The 10,000-nt window shown below is 51.6% G+C and overlaps 1 non-coding gene across 1 annotated transcript; it reads right to left on the minus strand.

Annotated features, from left to right (window-relative positions):
- Positions 1–8,436: 8,436 nt before the first annotated feature.
- TRNAQ-CUG lies at positions 8,437–8,508 on the minus strand. The gene has a single exon. It is a non-coding gene; the product is annotated as a tRNA-Gln (tRNA).
- Between the last annotated feature and the right edge of the window lie 1,492 nt (positions 8,509–10,000).

Raw genomic sequence — 10,000 nt, forward strand, 5'->3', positions numbered from 1 at the left:
ATAAAGTATGTTCTCATGTATTTCTCTTAACATGTTCAAGGGATTTTCCAAAAGATTAGGCACATTGTACATTTTTACAGTTTTTGGTAATAGCAATACACTAGATACAAAAATTACCATTAGCAATAACAACAAATTCATTGCAAGTGTCCATCTACAATTATGTTTGTCATGCCACACCTTTGGCTCAATACCATTGGGGTTTTGACATTTTAGGGTTAACCTGCAGCTTTCCTCTGCAAAATTCAGTTTTTTCTTTCCTTCTTCTGCAGGATCACACCCTAATTTCTCTTGCTTAATAGAATTTACTGGCTGATGGGGTGGGCTCTCTTTGCTAACAGCTATTAGCAAATCTTTCTTCTCCCTGCCAGTCAGGTAATTTGCATCAACACAGACACTAGCTTTTAGATTTTTAGCTGCTACCCATTTCAAGGCTGGACTCTGTTTTACAGAGATACCACACAAATTCAAATAGTCGGAGGGTGAGAGTCTGCTTGCTCTCCCCTGCATCCTCAAGCATTTGGCCATAAAACTGTTCTGCTTTGAAATACCAGTAACCAAATCTCTCCTCAGACCCTGAAGCACAGACTGCTCACTCACAGAATTAGCATGGAGACATTCCTGTCCCAACACCATTGTCTTCCCAAAAAGCTGGCCACACACAGCCACAGGGTTATAGGGCTGCTCAACTTTCTTAACAGCTTTTACTCCATCTGAGACCTTCTTAAAGTTACCCATACTGGATCTTTCAAAGGGAAAGTCAGTGGATCCATTCACCGCAGAAAATTTCTGGTTGTTAGGAACTGAAACTTCCTTGATTAAATCACTTTCACACCCTTTAGTTCTACCAAACTGCTTGCACAAATTACCATGAGGATTCCTTTCCCTGTGAGCTTCTCTAAGCAGCAAAAACAGCAAAGAATCCAGTGGCACCTTATAAACTAACAGACATTTTGGAACATGAGCTTTCGTGGGCATTCACCCACGAAAGCTCATGCTCCAAAACGTCTGTTTGTCGATAAGGTGCCACAGGATTCTTTGCTGCTTTTACAGATCCAGACTAACACGGCTACCCCTCTGATACTCTAAGCAGCAATTCACCTCTCACAGAAACTCTGCCCTTCCCTGCTTCACCCAGAGCTTGCTCTAAAGGAACAATTTCTTGAGCCCCCACAGACTCTTTCTGGGTCTCACTTACATCCAGAATCATCTCTGGCCATCAGGCAGATTCCTACACAATTCCTTTTCAGGCAAACTTATAGATTTTCTAGATAACAGGTTAGAAGCATTCTCCTTCCCTTGGCCATGAACAAGCTCAGGAATCTTTTCCTTCTTGCTACAAGTTCTCAAACTTTCAGTAGGTAACACAATTAAATCACCTTTTTGCTCTCCTTGTGCCATGGCTAGGGTATCACCCTGATTAGACAGAGTTGCTACACCCTTTTCCAACCATACCTTAGCAACTGGCAAATTACAAGCACCAGAATTGTTTGGTCTCTGGGATTTTGCTAAGAGACTAACTGGATGCACCCTAATTACAGTGCCATTTTTCTCAGTAGACACAAACTTAGGACCATTCCCTTCCTGGGCTTTAGCTGTATTTACAACCAACTCCAAGACAAACGAATTACCCTCAACCATCACAGGCTGAAAGGCACCTTCTGTCTGCTGCACAGTCACAGAAGAGCCAGAGACACGTTCTCCTTCACCAGACACACAGCTAAGGATTTCCTTTCCCTTGTCCCAGCACACCAGGCTGTTTACAGTCAACTGCTTGGAGACTGAGGTAGCTTCCTCCATAGGCAAGTCAATACCCCTGACAGACACAGGAACATTTCCTTCACTGTCACATTTCTCCACACAGGAAACAGGTAAGGGATAGGGACACTCATTTTCCACTATTTCTGCCTTCCCAAACTGCTGACCAGATAAAGCCATCAGCTCACAAGGCTGCCTAGGCTCATCCAGACTTTCCCTACCAGGCACATTGCCACTCCCAACAGATAAGCTGCTGCTTTTTTCACTACACTGAGCTACTTTCAGCAAATTACAGTTACCCATTTCAGGTTTACTTTTACAAGCTGTACTAGCCACCAATCCATTACCCATTACACATCTACCCTTTCCTTCCTCTGTTAGGGCTTTAACCTGACCATTTACTTGAATCTGCTCCTGAGAAACATTTTCCTCCTCAATGAGATCTTTTTGCTCTTGATCTAACGTCAGATTCACTTCTGAGACATCAGACAGACATTCAGGAACTCCATTCACAGACACACTGCTTTCTTGAACAGACAAACAGCTATTACCCACCAGGTTAGACTCCCCCTCTCCCTGGCCACAGCAAAACTGGTTACATACAGAAAACTGCCCAGAGTAATACCACATATCAACATAGTTATAAACTGGATTGTTAAGAGGATACAGTTTCTGCTGTTCTTCCCTTGCTTCTTTGACTTGGAGCTGAAATCTGGCAGTTTCTTGTTGCATCTTGTGAGTCTCCTGTTCCAGCTCCTGTTGCCTTTGTCGAGCTTTCTCCTCAGCAGCCAGCAGTTCCAGACGCCCCTTACGAGCTTTTTCTTCTCTCTCATTAGCTTCTTTCTCTCGTTCAGCGGCCTCTTCCTCCAGCTGGGCCAAGGCTGCTTCTCTGTCATTTGAATTTCTGCCAGTTTTTGCTCATATTCAAACTCCAGGCTGTCCATCAGGGCTTGCAGTTTCATTGCTTTTGCTGATGTCTTCTGGCTCATGGTCACTGATTTTTAACCAACCAAATTCTGAATCCAAAATCTCAAATTTGGATAGCGTGGGGTTCTGATCCAAAGCTTAATTGACCTGTTCTGTGGATCCTAGCACGACTACGCCACTGTGATGATGCCATTCTGGCGGGACTCAACTGAGAGTGCCAATTCAGGACCAATTGCTTAAACAGGGCAGTTACAGCCCTAGGTTGGGGTTTTTCCACCTCTAAGGCAAACCAAACCAGTCAAAGAGGACTTTGGTTTCACCCCACTGGCTAACCACAGGTCACACAAGCAATTTCTTTAGACACTCCAGTCTTCTAGTATCACCACCAGTGCCACCCGTGCTGGGGAAGTATGGTTATGAAAACTAACACCCCAGTAAAAGAAAAAGGTTCTTTCGATCCCAAAGGAGCAAGCCCCAGACTCAGGTCAATATACACATCAGATATTACCCACAAATCAAGCTGTTGCCAATCCTTTAGAATCTAAAATTTAAAGGTTTATTCATAAAAGGAAAAAGATAGCGATGAGAGCTAGAATTGGTTAAATGGAATTAATTACATACAGTATTGGAAAAGTTCTTAGTTTAGGCTTGTAGCAGTGATGGAGTAAACTGCAGGTTTAAATCAAGTCTCTGGAGAACATCCCCCGCTGGGATGGGTCATCATTCCCTTGTGTAGAGCTTCAGCTTGTAGCACAGTCCCTCCAGAGGTAAGAAGCAGGATTGAAGACCAAATGGAGATGAGGCATCAGCCTTATATAGGCTTTTCCAGGTGTAAGAACACTTATTTATTCTTACTGTGGAAAATTACAGCAAAATGGAGTTTGCAGTCACATGGGCCAGTTTCTGCACACCCGGCTGAGTCACAAGGCGTATCTGCCTCCTGTCAATGGGTTAATTGTGTAGCTGATGGTCCTTAATGGGCCATCAAGCAGGCTAAGCAGAGCTAACACCCACTTGTCTGGGATCTCTCCCAGTAACACAGCACAAGTTTGAAAGATAGATAGTATACAGCCAATATTCATAACTTCAGCTACATAATGATACAGACATACAGACAGCATAATCATAACCAGCAGCCCATAACCTGGTGTTAGACACCTTATATGACCCCCTTTACATTAGATCTGCTGCCACTAGAGGACCTTGGTTGCAAACCATGTTCTATATGGTCCCAGTTTATATCAATAATGTCACACCCCCGCAGGAACGGATGCTCCCCAGGCCCCTGGCAGAGCTGGGGAGGGAAGGCAGTGCCCCATTTCCCTTAAAGAGCTGGGGAGGAACCCAGCGCCCTGCCCCCTCAGGAATAGCGGCTCCCCAGTCTCATGGCAGAGCTGGGAAGGAAACTCAGCGCCAAACCCCCGCAGGAACGGCCGCTTCCCAGTCCCCTCACAGATCTCAGGAGGGAACACAGTGCCCCTCCCCTGCGGGAGCGGCAGCCCCACAGACCCCTCACAGAGCTGGAGAGGGAAGGAAGCACCCCGCCCCTGCAGGAACTGCCACTCCCCAGTCCCCTCACAGAGCTGGGGAAGGAAGGAAGCACTCTACCCCCACTGGAACGGCTGGTCCCCACTCCCCTGGCAGAGCTGGGGAGGGAACTCAATGCCCTACTCCTGCAGGAAAGACCGCGTCCCAGTCCCCTAACAGAGCTGGGAGGGGAACCCAGCGCCCCACCCCCGCAGGAACGGCCGCACCCCATTCCCCTCGCAGAGCTGGGAAGGGGAAGCAGCACCTCGCCCCCGCTGGAATGGCGGTCCCACAGTCCCCCTGCAGAGGTGGAGAGGGAAGGCAGCGTTTCACCCCCGCAGTAACGACCGCTCCCGAGTCTCCTCCCAGAGCTCAGGAGGAAGCACAAGGCCCCGCCCCTGCAGGAATGGCCACTCCCCAGTCCTCTCGCAGAGCTGGGAAGGGGAGGCAGTGCCCCGCCCCTGCAGAAACGGATGCTCCCTGGTCCCCTCACAGAGCTGGGGAGGGAACCCAGTGCCCCACCCCTGCTGGAACGGCTGCTCCTGTCAGAGTTAAACTCAGGACTCACAGTTTGTCAGACCACTCTGTGTTATTAGCACAGCGCTCTGATAATAACACCCAGATAATGTGAGCTCTATGCAAGACACAAACTATCTTATTTATACAGATAAAAGAGCGGGAATTAGACAAAGGGACAAAGAAAGCAAAACAGTAAAATTCACCTGGGGCACAGCATGCATATCCTACTTCCTTACTAACTCTTATCCATCTAAGGCTAATACTTCACCAATTGCCCTTAAACGGTGCAGTTGTTCTATGTTAATGTCTGTATTCCTGACACCTGGATTGCAGCATTCCAACAGTTTTGCTTAAAGGTACAGACAGCATTTCTTTAATCCTTTCTATTTTCACAATGTAATTCATTCTACTTTCACAGAAACATGCTCTGTGCCTTACTCAGGTTGGTGGGAAACACACTCTGTGCCTTACCCAGACTGGTCTGTGGGTGTCACTGCTCGTAGAGGGCAGACACACGCTGTGCATTATGCCACCTGGCCACTGGGTGTCACTGCTGTATCAAGGGAAACACCTTCTGTGCATTACCCTGAATGACCACGAGGTGTCACTGCTGCTCCAAGGAAAACACCTTCTGTGCATTACTCTGACTGCCCACTGGGTGTCACTGCTGCTCCAAGGGAGACATAAGAACGGCCAGACTGGTTCAGACGCAAAGTCCATCTAGCCCAGTATCCTCCTGTCTTCTGACAGTGGCCAGTGCCAGGTGCCCCAGAGGGAATGAACAGAGCAGGGAATCATCAAGTGATCCATCCCCTATTGCCCATTCCCAGCTTCTGGCAAACAGAGGCTACAGGCACCATCCCTGCCCACCCTGGCTAATAGCCCTTCATGGATCTATCCACCATAAACTTATCTAGTTCTTTTCTGAACCCTGTTATAGTCTTGGCCTTCACAACATCCTCTTGCAAGGAGTTCCACAGGTTAACTATGCAACTGCCCTGAGTTTACCCCTCCTCCCTTCCCCAAGTTGTATATAGAAAAGAGGATGAGGATGAGGAGAGCCATGATGTGTCTGTCACTGGCTGGTGCCTCAGTTTCCTCTAGGCAGCAGTGCTGCAGGCTCCTTTGGTCAGTGCCCATGCAACTGTGTCTGGGGAAGGGGGAGTAGAGGCTCAGGCTTCCCAGCCCCACGCCCCACCTCCAGCAGCTGGGGAATCCAGGCCAAATTTAACCCTGGTAGCTGGGCTGGGATTAGCCTGGGCTGAGGTAGGGCTGGGGAGGAATTGGGAGGGAGACAGACACACCTGGTGTGAGGGAAGATCCTCCCATTCCCTGCCAACCCCCTTCACTCCTTGCAGCACAGCACCCCCTAGCATTTCTTTCTCTGTCATGGGAGCTGTCTGCTGCCTGCTTCTCCCTTAGTATCGTCTCTCCCCATCCTGGGGCACTGGCATTGCCCATCCTGTGCAAACAGGCAGGCCCCGGTGTGCCCCATGGCACTGCTCTGCAATTGTGGGGGCAGCTGTTGGATGGAGCCATATCAAAATATGGGAATGGGCAAGGCTGGGGACCAGGACTCCTGGGTTCTCCCCTCAAATGTGGGAGGGGAGTGGAGATTAGGGGGTAGAGTGGGGGAGGGGCAGGGCTGGGATCCAGGAATACTGCTTTTTCTGGTTTTCTCCACCTCCTGCAGCTGCCTCGGTCCTTTCAGTGTGTTTCTTGTTCCAAATTCATTTGCTGACTTGTGTAACTCACCCCAGAGGTGGCTGCATCACAGTGTTGGGTGAGGCACCCTTGGCTGCATCACCTCCTAACTGCGTCTCTCTCCACCTTCGGGTGACCCTGCAGCACTCAGCAAACATCCACAAGATCATGGGGCACTTTGAGCACTGGGCAGGCAGGGGTCAGGCTCCCAGCCCTCCCTCCAGAGAATGGGACTCAGCACCCCCTAATTTTTACAGGGATTAAAAAGGGGCAAAGGGGGGCAAATCAGAGGAGGGGGTGGCCAGGGCCTGAGCAGGGGGTGGAAATTGACTGGTCGGGGGGTCAAGCAGCTGGAGGCAGAGTTAGGAGAGGGACTGAAGGGCAAAGTCAGGGAGGGGGGAGGAGCCGGAGTTAAGCCCAGAGGGAGGCGCTGCCAGAGGGTTAAACCCTGGCACAGGCAGGGGCAGAGGGGTAACAGTTATCCCGGTGGACTGAGACTCCAGTGTTTGCAAACATGGTTGTGGGGAGCAGAGGGCTTTTTTATTTCCCCTCTCACAGGCAGCACCTCTCAGCATGGGCTTCCCAGGGCTGGGCTCTTAAAGGCACAGGCATCCCACTGCCTAGACACTGCAGCTCCTCTCTGATGTAACCTACTGAGGTGCTGCAGTAGGAGACTCAATTCAGTGAAACTGGGCATTCCCTATACGCCCCCCAGTCAGGGGGCTGTGCACCCCCTTCCCCGAATTTCCCCAACACCCCCTCCCTCAGTGGTCAGGTAGTTACATGCAGCGCTGCCAATGTTGTCATTGGTTGCAAATTTGAATGGAAATTGAAACGTTAACACACACTTTAAAAGCAGATACAACGTATGAAAACTACTTGTACCTGAGAAAGTAAAATAGGTTTGGAAAGTCTGGACAAAGCCGGGTTTCCTCACCCAGCTGTTGTGTTTGCTGACAATGTCGGTGCATTGGCTTCGGCAGTGTTGGCCAACCTTAGAATTTCAAATGATGATTTGTAAGCGAGGTGTGAATGAGCTCTCCCCTGGCAGCTACTGATGACCAGGGTTGGGAGGAGGCTTTGGGACCAGACTGTATTTACATGAACTCACCTACTCTGCCGAGGTATCCAGCGGACAGAGCTGGGCTGCCTCTGCTCTAGGTGCCCGGCGGAGGGAAGGTGTGTGGGGCTCCAGCCTGGGACTCTTCCTCCCTCCTGCCAAGCCCAGACTATTAATCCCAGCCCTGGCACTCCTTTCTTCAAGCGCCATGTGGGCTAGAGGAAAAGTGTGGTAGGAAGCACAAGGGCCAAGCTTGTGAACATCAGGTGCAGCAGCAAGAATCCCAACTATCAGGGTAGCAAGTTCTAGAGCCCTAACCCATTGTGGCCATCCCAGCCAAAGACCTGGCTCTAGGAGGTGTGAGTCACCCAGCAGGAGGGGAAAGATTCACTCTTACACAGCTGGAGACAGGGAAGTTGAGCTCTGGGGCTTTACCACAAGCATGGGTGGCAAGTTTGTAGAAATTCTGGTGGTACCCAGAACCCGCCCCCAACTGCCTAAGGCACTGAGAGGAGGCTTGAGGGGGAGGTCTGGGGGTGCAGATCCCGGGCTGGGGATTAGGGTGCAGGTGCAGGCTTTAGGATAGGAGGGAGTGCAGGGCTGTGGGGTTCATGCTGCAGGGGGGCTCAGGACTGGGGCAGAGTTTGCTCAGCGCAGCCTGCCTTTCCATTAGTGGAGGGTGGGCACTAGGACTCTACCCTGGGGCAGCAGACAGCAGTTCTGCCCAGAATCCCTCTACTCCAGCAGCAGGAGCAGGCAGGGGACAGGCACACGCTGCTTTTTGTCAGGCAGGGACGCAGCAGTAGGGGTGGCAGGCAGGGGCCAGGGGAAGAGACCCAGCTCCAAATATTGCTGGAGCAGGGCCCCCAGCCCTAAGTATTCCTGGAGCCCGAGGACCACAAATGTATATAACCTGTCGCCTATGATCACAAGCCAACACAAGATCCCACTGAGATTTGAACTCAGATTACAGGATTCAGAGTCCTGAGTGCTGCCCATTACACCATGGGACCAGTTTGTGCTGCCTTCTCTGCACATCGGTGACCCTCATGGGGCTGGCTTGTGTAAGGGGGCTCTTGGCCCTTTACTAAAACTTAGTGTGTGTGTGGGGGGCGGGGTTGGTTGGCTAGTTCCCAGCACCAATAGAAGGGGGAAGGATCAATGGGAAATCAGGACCCTGAGACTGACAGTCCCCCGGGACAATGGGGAGAGGCCAAAGCTCCAAGTTAGCTGCACTGACAGGCCAGGCAGTGTAATGAGGGAGTCACCAGGCCAGGGGGTCCCATCCTCCATGTGAGCTGGAACTGCCTGGGCGAGAGTGGGGCAGAGCTAAGGAGAGAGCAGGAGCCCGAGAAGAGCCGGGGAGCAGAGCTGCGCAGGTGTAGTGCCAGAAACTGCTGCATGTAGGAATTTGCAACCTGTAGCAGTTACTGATACCTGAGGTTGTTCTTATTTGCTGACTTGTCCTAATTGGCTAAAACTTGACAGTGGTTTCTCTAGCAAAGGCCAGTCCCTGGCCCCTTGGTCCAGACATCCTCCTTCATATCAGGCTCGGGTGACCAGATGTCAAAGATGAAATATCGGGACGCGGGGGGCGGAGCAAAAAAAACCAGAGCCTGAAGACCCCCCACCGCCAAGCGGCAGTGGCACAGCCCCATCGCCAACCAACTCTCGGCTCCAGCTCCCGCTACACCCCCAGCTCCCCCATCCCCTCCTTCCTGGGCCCAGCCTGGGCTCCGAGCTCTGCAGCCGAGCCATGATCTGGGCCCCTCCTGCAGCTCCCGGGCAAGGGGTGAACCAGGCAGCTCCCGGCAGGAGCGTGTCAGCCCCATGTGTGTCTCCGTCCCCTGCCCACCAGGGCCCTGTCTGCTCTGCGCTGCCCCCAGCCCCACTGCGCTGCCCCACAGGCTGCAGGGCTGGAGCAGCTTCCGCGCTGCGCTCCCGCACATAGCCACGGGCCCTGTGCAAACCTAGGAGGGAGGAAGAATGCCGGGTGCTTGGGGAAGAGGCAGGGCCAGGGCAAGCATTTGGGGAGGGATCCAATGGGGCAGTGAGGGGGTGGGGCTGGGGCCAGGGCCAGGGCCGGGATTTGGGGAGGGATCCAATGGGGAGATGAGGGGGCAGAGCTGGGGGGGCAAGTATCACTCCAGACTATGTCTGCGTGCTGGAGAAGAGGACAAAGTTATTTGTTTGTGCAGGGTCTCGACCAAACATCGGTCGGGATGCGGGACAAACAAGCAAATATCAGGACAGTCCTGATAAAATCGGGACATCTGGTCACCCTACATCAGGCTTCAAGTTGAGAATCATTTCCCATTCCCGCTCTGTGGGAGGGGAGACTTTTAAACGCGCTCTCTGTGCGACTGCACATGGCTAAGCAAAGAGAACAAACCCCAAATCCCCCCTGTGCTTTGGGAGCCAGGTTTGCGGTGGGAATTCTGTAGTTCAGATGACTTCACACCTGGTCATTGTGATTCTTTACTAGTTTTTCTGGCATTGGGGCAG

This window comes from Gopherus evgoodei, unplaced genomic scaffold (assembly GCF_007399415.2).
Source record: "Gopherus evgoodei ecotype Sinaloan lineage unplaced genomic scaffold, rGopEvg1_v1.p scaffold_273_arrow_ctg1, whole genome shotgun sequence".
NCBI lineage: Eukaryota > Metazoa > Chordata > Testudines > Testudinidae > Gopherus > Gopherus evgoodei.